The 12603-nt window shown below is 37.2% G+C and overlaps 1 protein-coding gene across 1 annotated transcript in view; it reads left to right on the forward strand.

Moving 5' to 3' along the window:
- Positions 1-12603, forward strand: part of fbxw7 (F-box and WD repeat domain containing 7) — a 130404-nt gene that overhangs the window by 53280 nt on the left and 64521 nt on the right. The window lies entirely within an intron of this gene.

Here is a 12603-nt window from a genome sequence, read left to right on the forward strand (position 1 = left end):
GCGCACAGAGCCATTTGCAGCATCAACCTCCGGTCTCAGACTAATCCTGAACCCAGAGGCAGGTGAAACTTAACAGAAGCGGTTAGGAATGTACAGTAACAGGACGCCGAGTAGACTCGCACTCCTGACTGGAATGATTGGGTTAACAATGTGGAATGAAAGTGGAGATTTCTGTCTGTCACAATTTACACAATTCTGAATTTGACGAATTATCCCAGAGCTGAACAGTGTCTCATCAACATATTTATGATTGAGTTTTTCTACGTTTAGTTTTAAAAACTTTTTTTTACTCACCTGATTTGATTTTGGAATCACAATGTGATAATTTTGTCTCATATTTCAGTTCCAGTTTGAATGTAATTATTAAACATTATACAAAATTTTGTACTTAAACATATTCATCAAAACTAATATGAAGTAACTGGACAAGTGATTTAGTTTTGGCAATATTGTTTTATTACCTTAAAATAATATAAAAAGAATGTCTACAAACAGTAAATTCCTGATTATATTTGTTATCTGGATTTAATTGCTGTCTTTTGTGAATAAATAACTCCTCCATATTGCAATTTCGCAATTTTCCCGAAGTATGATTTAAAAAAAAATTAATTTAGTACTAACCCTTTGAAATGGTAAATTTGTTAAATTTTTATTAAAATATTTTTAACTTGATTTATAAAAATTTGATCATGAATTTAAACTGATGTGGATCAGTAAAAAAAAAAGTTTTATTGCAAAAGTCTATAATTTACCACAGGTAAAATATGCATGTATAGTCAGAAATTTATGCAAAGTTTGCTAATGTAAGTATTAGTTTTTTTTTTTTTTTTTTGTTAAATAATTTGAAGGTGATGATAAAACTAGATTATATTTGCAGTTAACCTCGATAAATTAGACTGGATACTAAATTTACATTTAAAAGTTACATATCGCAGTTTAAATCGCAGTACACATCGAAAAAAAACTTTTCGATTACATTAATTAATAATTAGTTATTGATTTTTGATGACAAATCAAAAAGTAAAGCCCTAATTTCCTAAATATCCTTTTTTTAAAGTCTATTTATGATCAAATAAAATAACTAAGGTCATTTTAAATAAACATTTAAAACAACCAAGGTTGATGTAAAAATAGCTGAATAATTTATGATCTGATGATTATGAAGCCTCATTAAGTTGTAGTTAAAAAAAAAATGAAGCTAAGAAAGTAGTTAAGAAATAAAAGCAGATTTTAATAAATGCTGCTTATTTATTTATTTATTCATTTATTTATTTATTTATTTATTTATTTATTTTTTATAAACCAAGTATGACGATGTAACTTCAAAGATTTCATGATGAAACTTTTTTTAAATGAAGGTTTGTTTATTCTGCTTAATTTTTCCATATTTATTGCATTTTATTTATTTATATATTTATTTTAATCAGCCACTAATAGCATCTTGTCATCGTTCAGAGGTTGTATTTTTTTATTATTTAATGCATTGGGTTTGTAATAAAAGGCATCTGACTTCATTTGCCGGGTTTTAACCTTTTAGAAATTGAAATTATGTTTGAGTGTTCACACCACCCTATGTTGTTTAGTTAGTTTGGGGTGCTGTGCGTGTCCCCTACACACTCGGGGAGGACGGGTCGCTTGATTGAGCGCTGGCGTGCTGCGGTTAGGAGCCGAGACCGAGTGCGCGGATATTTCTGCCACGAGCAACCCGAGACGGCTCAGGGCTCTGGCGGTGATCTCGCTGGGATCGGTGCGATCATGTGTCCCGAGCGAGGAATAAACACCACAACAGAAGAAACTGTTTAGGCTGGGATGAAAATTTGGTCAAGGTACTGACACACAAAGAATCGAAGGTTTGCTTAATGATTAAAAAAAAAAAAACTTCTCTCCCGGGGTTCCCGTTTCGAGCATCTACTCAGAAGTGTCATCCTCATCTTCATCATGAAGAGAAGGCAAAAGTGCCCGAGGTGGTTGTGAAATGTTTCCGAAGCCCTTAAGAGCTAACGGTTTTTTTTTTTTTTTGTGCAGTGATGCAATTGACTGTAAGGCGCTACTAAAAAGTTTGTGATATTCCTCAGATATTTGCAGTGTTTACAACATATCAGAACGAGTTGATAAAAAAAAGAGGGTTTATTTCTTATTATTTTTTATTTTTTTTATGAGTTAACCAGCTACTTCTGACAACGGCAGTCTGACGAAAGTTTCTTCTCACTTCTCCGGAATTCAGATGTCGGAGAAACAGCGGTGGCGTGTTTTTTTGTGGAGAACATGGCATAATGTCAGCAGGTTGCAGTTTTTAAATGGAAAACAAAAAGCCCTAGACGGTGCTGGGTCAACTAGCCAGCTGTTAGAGAGGTGTGTTTTTACTTCGCTAGCCAGATATTCAGCTCACAGGGACGGGGAAGAAACAACCTCGAGTGTGGGAATGATTGATGGCAAGTCTGTGTTGTTTTGCATTTTTTACTTTCTTTGCTTAAAAAAATTGTGCAAAGCAAATCTAAACCTGAGTAAATCATTTGAAGGATGGAGTCTAAACATGATGCCAGAATCGGGTATAATACTATCCCTTGTTACTCAGACTTGTGTCACATTATTAAACATCTTTCCTGTCGTTTAAACAGAGCCAATGTGATCGTACAGAACGTTATCGATGATATCAGTTGGTAGGAAGGGGATGCACCTCCCAATTACGTATCATGATACCTCAGTGCCGATTCAATTAAAATTGCGATTTTCTAAATATCATGGTTTTATAAATATAGTGATACAATGTTACATTTTGTTAAAATTTTAAACCTGTAGCCTCTTCTTTATAACATTCGTTTTCTCATTTAAAAACTAACCTCGGCATCAAAATACAAGAGTTTAACATTTAACTTCAAATTTAATTAAGCAAAAATTGTTACCATGATGATTCCCAAATGATTCACTTCTACCACACGGGATGAAACTGTGTAAATAGTTCAGAGTGTGGCGCCCGGATAAAGAAAGGGCCTCTAACAAACGTGATTTCCGACTAATTAACTCAGGCAATGTTGAGACTAATTCCCTCACAGAGTTTGAAGTAAAAGTCTTTTCAAACAAAAGATCTTTAATGGCGTAACGCCATAAAACATGTTACTCTTTTATATTAGAAAACCAACTGATCCGGTTCATCTCTATTATAAATATAAAAATAGTTAAAAAAAAAAAAGATTTTAGTCAGTGTGACTGTACATGAATCACCACACAAATGAATCATGATTCATTACTGAATCGTTTTTTTTTTTTCCTTCCCCCGTCTCTTTTGTTGCGCACCAAAGAACATGTATTGAGGTTTTACAATGCGTCTCAAATTAACCCTGGACACTTAGCCGTTGAGACACCTAGCATGAAAAGGATCATAAGTAGGTTGTTTTCCAAACCGTGAACTTGACTTTGACACTCATGCACCACAAACAAAACACACAGATGTCCCAGTTTTATTTTATTTTTTTTTGTATTTTTGTCCTTCCTAACCGCAGCGTCGGCGGCAGCGTCCTTTGTTCACCTTCGAATGCTTTCTGAACAGCTGATAATGTACTTTTACATCGCCGTGCTAGCCATATCGAGCGCTTTCTACCCTCCTGGGAGTGGGAGTGAGGTGACGGGATTCCATGGCTCCCGGGGCTCCAAATAACGTCGGGCCGAAGCATCTGTGCGGATCTATTCTGAGCCGGAGAATTCCTGGTGCGAGTCTGGACGTCGGCGGGAGCTCAAGCTTTAAGTTTATTTGTAGCGGAGAAAGGATGCTAATCAAAGTAATTTTTTTTTATGTATTTATCTAACAACATGAAATGAGACTGACGGGATGATTTTAAGCCATTTAAGTGTGTGACGCGCGAGCAATCTGGTGCAGTCTGTTCCCTGTGCAGCACCACTAGCCAGCATAGCTGACCTTAAAGCACGGGGTCAGAATCTCATCCAAACGCTGATCAAGTTCAGGGCGATGTAGATGCGCAGCGTTTCGTCCAAGCCCTGCCTCCCCCCCCCGGTGAGAGCGCGTTACTGGGGATGCTGACATTTTTCCAAAAGCGCCAAAGGCTCTCGATGGACTATTGTCCTGATACCAGGCCAGGAACCCACCCCACCACCTCTAAACCCCCCACTGTAAACATTTCCCGAAGAGAAAGTGAAACCTGCCCCTTGCGGAATGTAGCCTCCTAGCGGTGCACCTGCCGTGAAGCTGCCAAAAGGCGCAGACGTTTCTCGCAGCGCTGCTAGCGTGGGTGAGAGGCTTCCTCGTCTCTCTCTCTCTCTCTCTCTCTCTCTCAGGCATGTGTCACAGGTTCAGAGCATCGCCTCGCAGCCTGGAGCAGTAACCGAAGAAGAGTCCTCCAGGCTTAAAAATACTCAGGCTTTTTATTCTGCTAGGAGGGGGATGGCAGTAAGGAATGACTCAGCGAATGTGAAGCATCTTGTCAGCACCTCATTTTTCATCGCAGTTACAGGCTAAGGTGTCGGAGGAAGACAAAACAGCAATAAGCAGGGGTTCAATAAAGTTAATTCTATCCAGATTATAAAATTGTTTAATGAAAATAACAGACTGTGTATGAAAGCAGTCTTCCTTCACATGCTCATCGTGAAGATTTACGGTTTTGATTTTTCTTTTTTTTAAATCTGACTACAAAAACTGGGAAGCTACTAAGAAATATGATCTAGACGTGAAAAGAAATTTGTTTTAAATTCAATGCAATATTTGTAGTATAACAATGACTCGTAGTTTCAGCACGTGCTGAAGTGTTTTATTTCTCTTATACAGTAGCTTTTTACAAATACTGAATAATATTTTTTATTCAGTTTGATAGAAAATCTAATTAAATCTTTGTCACATACACAACCATACACAGTATGATGTGCAGCGAAACGCTTATACGACTTCCCAGACCTAAAAAAAAAAAAATTATTTTTAATGGAATTAAATAAAAATATATTTTTTTTGTCTGAGCAATAAGAAAAAGGATTTAAAAAGAAAAAAGGATTTAAAAATAAACAATAGAAATAAAAAGAATAAGATTTTTTAATATATAGAAAATATTTCAATATTGTTTCATATAAATTTTTGTTTTCAAAATATTTAATAAAACTAAAAAGAATAAGGTTTTAAAAAGATTTATGGATTTAAAAATCTATAATAAATTTAAAAACATTTAAAATATTTAAATTATTTTATTTTTACAATATAAAAAAATTCAATGTATAATATGTAAAAAAAAAAAAAAAAAAAAACTGGGGCTGAACATTTTACAATATTCAATAAAATTTATTTTTTTTTTTACAATATTTAATAATTAATTTTACATTCATAAAGAATGCTTATTTTAAAAAATAATTATCCTTATTCCTTTGGTTTTTATAATATTTATAAAATAAAAATAACAGAGTATAAAAGAGAGATACTGTAGTAAGAATATATGGACAGAAGTATTTGGCCAAATTTGCAATGACATTGTATTCAAATACATATTCTTGAGTATGAAGTCAGACCCCATTCTTTGTGAATTTACGCCCTTCATTCTGTAGAGTGTTTATGAGGTCAGACACCGATGTTGGACAAGAAGATCTTGCTCACAATCACCCGTTCCAGTTCATCCCAAATGTGCTCGATGGGGTTAAGGTCAGTCGAGTTCTTCCACACCAAACCCATCAAAGCATGTCTTTATGGTCTTTGCTTTGTATGCTGAAGCATTAAGATTGGCCTTGACTGCGGAAAAGGGGCCTGAATAATTAACAGGTTTGGACAAACATTTTTGTCCATATAGTGTAAATAGATAGGTAGACGATCAATTTCCTGAAGGAAATATCAAAGAACTAGAGGCAAGAATATTAACACAATAGTCATGAAGTTACAACTGCAATCATGTAAAAAGCGTACAGTCACCGAAACAAAAAAAAAAACTAACACAAAAAAAGATAAGTACAAGTAGAAGATGACGTATTTTTTAACATAAACGACTAGGAGAAAAAAGTAGAGTATGATATACATAGATATGTAAATGCAAAGAATGAAACAAATATTCGCAAATATAGACAAATAAGGATGAATATTCAAATGGACAGAATAGTCCAAACTGAGATGTGCAATGCAGTGACAGCAGTGTGAAAAAATGAGTGTTGCAAGAATGTGGTAAGGAAAGTCAACTCAGATTCAAGGACCAGGATGAGTAGATGAATAAATATGACTGTGAATAGTGAGGCTGTTACAAAGAAGAGCGACCCAGTGAACAAAGGGCGTGTCAGTCGAGCAGCTCACTGGACATGCTCTACTGCTTGGCAAAAACTCCATACAGTTTGCGACTGGTTGTTAGACATGATGGACAGCTTTCTCCTGTCCAGCCTCAGCTCCAGCGAGTCAGGCTTAAAGCCAACCACAGACCCAGCTCTCCTAACTCAAATAATTCGTCCTCATGCTTTATAATTTGTCCTCATGCTTTATAATTTGTCCTCATGCTTTATAATTTGTCATCATTTCAGAACAATCTGATACTGGAGACTCCTTCCTTAAATGCTAAATGAACTCTTTTAATAAACCAATTAATGTGGAAAACCACAAGATGCCGGTGTTTGTTTTTCCTTTTTTTTTCTCCTTGTCAAACACCACATCTGTTTATTATTATACTCGGATTATGTCAAACCTCAGCCAGACAAGCCTCTGTAAATGAGCAGTTACTATAGAAACGCTAAGGTATTAGAACAAGCTGCTGAACGAGCAGATTTCAGAATTCATTTGCTGCACATTGGACTCACAATGAATGATGCCAAATTTGTCATAGTGTGTTAGTGTCGAGCCTGGATATTGACCTGCATCAATTTTTCCTGGGTCACCTACTTTTTGGAGTGATATCCTAAAGGGGTATACCCTTAGTATCTTTAGTGTGTATAATTGGGAAGTAAATTACATTATTGGACCTCAACGGCTGCTGTTCTGTTTTAGACGAGGGGTAAAACTCGACAGGGTCCTCTACATGCTCCGTTGTTGTTATAAGATGCGTGCTAAAGATAATTAGATTCAAGAGGGCCGATTTTTATTACAGATTATTCTGTGGTATCAGCAACACCGGCGCCATTATCGATTAACCAAGAACCCCCAAAGGGATGTCTCGACACGCAAGGTCGCAGGATAGCCAGCAATAAATGCCATAAATGTGGTAAATGCACACGTTCCGAATAGCCATTGTGGCTGATCAGGCTGGAGCAGATTTCTGCCTCTTGGCTGCCTCGAGGCCATCTCACACACACCGAATCCCTTAAGACCTCTCCAGCGCATAAATCATTCCTCTCAGCACATACGGACCTAAGTGGACTGAACAAGACCTTACTATTTGTCATGCAGCCTCGTCTAGGACCTTAAAATCCACAATACGATCGAGTGTATATGCACCCGAGTCTCCAAGCACCCTTTTCCTCCCCCTTTCTTTTTCCGCTTCTTCTACTCCGTGCTCAGATTCTATCCGCATCTGTGTGAAGTCTGACACACCCGGACCTTTTTAGATGCGTTGCGTATCTCTGTAAGCTGCCAGACTATTAAACCTGCGAGTTCTTCATTACTCGGTTTGCGACGAACGCCAGTGTTTATTTATCAAAAGCTCGTTACTAAGTAACTAGTCCTGGGGGCCGGGCTCCCACGGGGAACATTTCGCACTTTAGCCTATTACATCGAGCCTCGGCTTGGCACAATCAATCCTGCTTATTGATCAGCGGTGTCTGGGTCTGTCTCAGGTTTCCTGCCTGTTGCCACTCGATTTTCTCATCAGATTGATTTTTTTTTCCCCTCCCCCCCGCTCTCGTCGGTATGCCCATCTGTTTGCAGTCCTTCTGTTCCGGACTCACTCTTACTTACCGCAGGTCAAATCTGGCAGTTTGGAAACCGATAATCGCGACCGCTTAATCTTCGTTTCAAGCAGTAAGAGTGCAAAGTTTCTCAGCTGCTGGTTGAAAGAGATGTTCAGATGAGTACGCCAAATGAAAATCACTCAAGGACGGCGTCATGGTGCCATATTTATCGATTAAGAACAGCAAGTACGGATGATACAAGGACTTCCTGTTTAGCTGCAGAACCTGATGTCGAAGCAAGCACTGCAAAATTAATAAATAAATTGAACCATAAGAGTAAAAAATTTTTTTTTTTTTTTTGAGTAGGTGTGATGGTGTACTCTTTGCCTTGTCAATCAGACTGCTAACCGTGGGCTTCCATGAGCTCGTGTAATGAGGATGAGGGGTGATGCTGCTTTTCTCAGAGTAAGGGCCTTCTAAAGGCAGCATAAAATCGTGAGGAGCTTTACGTGGGCATTGGTTGTCGTGTCGTGTGATGTACGAGAGATACCTAGTGAGTGGTATTTCAGTTCATGTCTTGGGATTCCTGGGACGTCCTCGATGCTGAAATCATGTTCAGATAAACACCTAAACCTTAAAAGCCTTCGAGTCAGGGTTTCCCATTAACCATTTCCCCAAATCATTAATGGCATGAGTCCACATAACATTTGACTATTAATTAAATTACTTTTAGTAGTCCGTAATCTAAGACCTGTAAGAAATAAAGCTGCTTAAAACAAATAAGGTCAGACAATAAAGCTTTAATGCTGTTAAATCGATTTAAAAAAGAAATCACAAAGTGCTAAATTTAATGGAATTGAATAGACAGTTTTAACACCCTCTCTCCGATTTTATATTTTGCCTACAAAGATTCAGACTGTCTTAGATTTTTTATGTATTGTTGAAGAATAGTTCTCCAGGCTTCCTTAAGTCGCTCATTTTCATTCCAGTCCCTGTACCTGAGCAGTTTCAGAGGAATGAAACGCCACACAGTGACCTATGAATCATTCAATCATTAAAAAAAATCTAACCAGTGAGAAACAGGTGTGAATGATGACGGACGATCAGACCGGTGATTAGTATGCCGGTGATGCTGAGTGGCTGGGACAGACGAGAGCAGAAACGAGGTCGCTGCTGAGTTCGTTCAGTTTTCAAGTTGTACCTTTAGAAAATTCGCAGCCTTGTCACAATTTAATCAATAATTTAATTTTAAGAAAGACTTGAGACATTTGCACAGTACCGTACTTCTGAACAACAGTTTTAGCAAAGTAAAAGTCTTGTTATAAATGCGCTACTCTTTTAGCCTTTGCTTACCAATAAAGGGTCGGGGTGTAATAAAAGGAGAATGACTCGCTATGCCTTATTTCTTAGTGACAGCTTCACAGAAAAGATTTGACGGTTTCCGAAACGCGTACTTTAATAATCCTAATTTAAGCTTTGCTGGGGCGGATGCTACTCGAACTGCAGACGGACCTCGCGTTAGAGTGACATCGTATTTACCGATTTCGATTTATACTCCTGGATTAGCAAGATCATCATTTTTTTTTTTTTGCATTCATTTTTTTTTTTTTTTTTTTGCTGTGAGCTAGTCGGTGGGGTAACTTCAAGCACGGAATCCCGATTTGCCTACGTCTCCTCACAGTGGAAAACCTCTAATCGACGTGTCCTGACTAATCTCTATTTAGCACGGCACAACACAGAATTGCGGCGTATATCCTGCTTATTTATTTGTTGGGACGAACAGACAGAACTGTAATTCTCCCAAGATTGCGATTTCGCTGCGAAGTCCCACTGTCTTGCTGCCATATTTATCTGTTCGGAGCGGTCACGTCTGGAAGATATGATGGCAGGTTTTATAGACGTCAAAGAGAAAGAAGCTTCTAATCTGGAGAGTTTATAAATAATGACCGCCGCACTAACCACGTCCTCGGTGGTCTGTCGGGGAGGGACGTGAGACTCGAGCTGTCGAGTCCTACCTCGCTGCATCATGGGAATCTGCTCCGTTTTCGTTTGTTTTGCTTATTTGTTTGGACAAGCTGTCTTGAAAATGAAAAAGTGGTTAAAAGTGATAACTATACACACACTCCTTCTTTTACTCATCTAATCGAGATTAAAAGCGACGAGTCATTCTGCGTGGTCTGTTTAATCCATACAGAGACCACGCTGTGTGTGTGGTCGCGCACAAAGAAAGGAGACGGCATTTTTCAGGCTCTTATGTCAAATGCCAAGCACGTGATCCACAGAGCTGGCAGGCATCGCTCACAGCCTCGCGCTTAATGAAATCCAGCCTCGCTCTCGTCCCGCTGCCTCGTTTTATAGCGGTTAGGTTTAATGTCTGGTTTAGGAAGCTGGTCTGAGATCAGTAATAGCTAGTTTCGTGTTTATCTGTGGGGAGAACTCGACATTCTCGCTCGGTTGACACCGCAGTGAAAGTGCATCTCACTGACTCGACATGCATTCGTGGAGCAGATGTTATTTCTGAGGGTGTATCGCTGGTGTAGCTCAGAGACAGTGTGTACACTTTTTTTTTTTGCTCTCTACCCAACTCCCAATAGAAATGGCAGAGACGGTCAGTATACAAGTCTGCTATGATCAACTCTGGTGTTATTATTAATACATGTATATGTATATATAACACCACCTGGAAACCCCGCCCCCCTGTGCTAGCGCGTTCCTCACTTGCACATGATGATCAATTCACTTTTTAAAAGTCGTTTTTAATATACAGTCAGCTAAAAAAATTTATACACACTTAAAAAAAAAAAAAAGAAAACCTAAACGTAAATATATTTTAATACTAAATTTATTGCTATATATATATATATATATATATATATATATATATATATATATATATATGATATTATGATACTAATATAATAATTTGTTTAATTATATGGATATTTGATAACATCATGGTTCTTAGGTGCTGATTTGATTGGAATTGAGATTCTATGTGTCGTGATTTATCAACATCCCAATCCGATATTACGATACATTGCAATCTTAAACCTTAAAGTTTAAATAAATAAACCCTGTTCTTTATAACATTTTTTATTTAAAACCCAAGTGCAGTTTTTAAACATCACAAACTAACTTTAATTACAAGAAGTTTACAATTCACTGTTGTATCATCCCCCATACAAATTATTTCTAATAATAATTCAAACTTGGCTAATAACTCGCTCCTTACCTGTAGGATTATAAAGAAACAGCGTCTTAAACGCCTCCAAAGTCTCAAAACTCAAAAGTGAGTGTGCGGGTTGAGCGGCTGCCAGCACTGGGTGGCACGTGGGTCTCCTCACATGGGATGAGACACAATTTTTGACTAATTAGCGCTTTTGTTTTGTTTTTTAAGCCTGGTGTAAGCGTGTGTAATGTGTTGGTTTAAGGCCGGAGCTTCTGTGCTCGGTACAGAATCATTCTGGTCACTGGCCGATCGACCCATTTATCTCTATTGGTAAAGGGGATCCCTAACTTAAGAATGTTTGAGTTACAAATTTACGCAGATATAAACGGACCACGCTTTAATTGTGGAAGTAGCTTATGTGTTTTCTACAAAAAGACACTGCAGTGCACTAGATAGCAATATTTACAATTATATACACAATATTGCCAGCGTGTAGGTAAATGTATGAAATGTCTAAAGTCCTTGGTTTTTGGCCACATGATGGCAGTGTGGGGAAAGGGGACAGAGATTTAGTTAAGAGGTTTGGTATAAGACTCAGTTTGTCTGACTTAAGAACAAATCGGACTTACGAACATGCTCCCGGAACAGAACTCATCTGTAAGTCTGGGACTGTCTGTATAGAATCAGGATATTATATAAAATCATGCTTCTTACCAAATCACAACACAAATCTAAATTGTGTGTTTGTAAATGAGTCCTGCTAATTTTTTATTATTTTTTTCTCACCCTACATTTTAATATTTTGTCTATTACATTACTGTAATGTGTTTAATCCTTAAGTGTTTTTCTTTCCCTTGGATGATTTGACACTTAAAAAAAAAAAAAATTAAAAAAATTAAAGCCTGATGTGTGAAGCGTTTTTATCGCCCGTGACAACTAAGATGCGAGTGTTTTTTTCCCGCTTTAACACCGACACACGTGTGCAAACTCACTTCTTCCGATTAACCAGCAGATTTCCGTGTTAATGTACACTCCAGCCTTTAACACAAGCTCTCAATTAATCTGTACTTCATTTTTTTATTTTATTTTTTCTAATTAGTCCAGCATTCTGATTAGTTTGATTCCGACAAGTCTGATCTAAAATAATGTCCGGTATTGAGCATCATGTTACCTGAATCTCTTGGATGCTAAATAGTGAATCCACTTTATGTAGGAGTCAAGTCCATGTTACAGAAGCATGTAGAAGCTCATCATTGATCCTCCTTGTTCTACGTCCAGGTCCATTCATTCTCGCATAAACTACAATTTAAACATCACTACTGTTACTCTTTGAGTTTCATTTTTACGACGGCATGTTAAGGCCAATATGGGATTTAAATAAAAAAAAATTTTTAAATAAATAAAAATGAGTTGGAAGGGAAGAGGCAGGGAATTTCCAAGTTCAAGTTAGAGTTTTAAGTCGAAATTGAGTAAAAAAAAAAAAAAAAAAGCTCTAAATTTTTTAGAAAAAAAAAACCTTGAATATTTTAACAGGGGAAAAATATTTTCAATATAATAAAATATTTATGATTTTATGAGAAAATTTTAAGCTTAAAACTAAAAATGTTTTATAATTTTTTTTCTGTCAAGAAAGAAAAACGAATGTA

This window comes from Clarias gariepinus, chromosome 20, assembly GCF_024256425.1.
Source record: "Clarias gariepinus isolate MV-2021 ecotype Netherlands chromosome 20, CGAR_prim_01v2, whole genome shotgun sequence".
In the NCBI taxonomy this organism is placed as follows: domain Eukaryota; kingdom Metazoa; phylum Chordata; class Actinopteri; order Siluriformes; family Clariidae; genus Clarias; species Clarias gariepinus.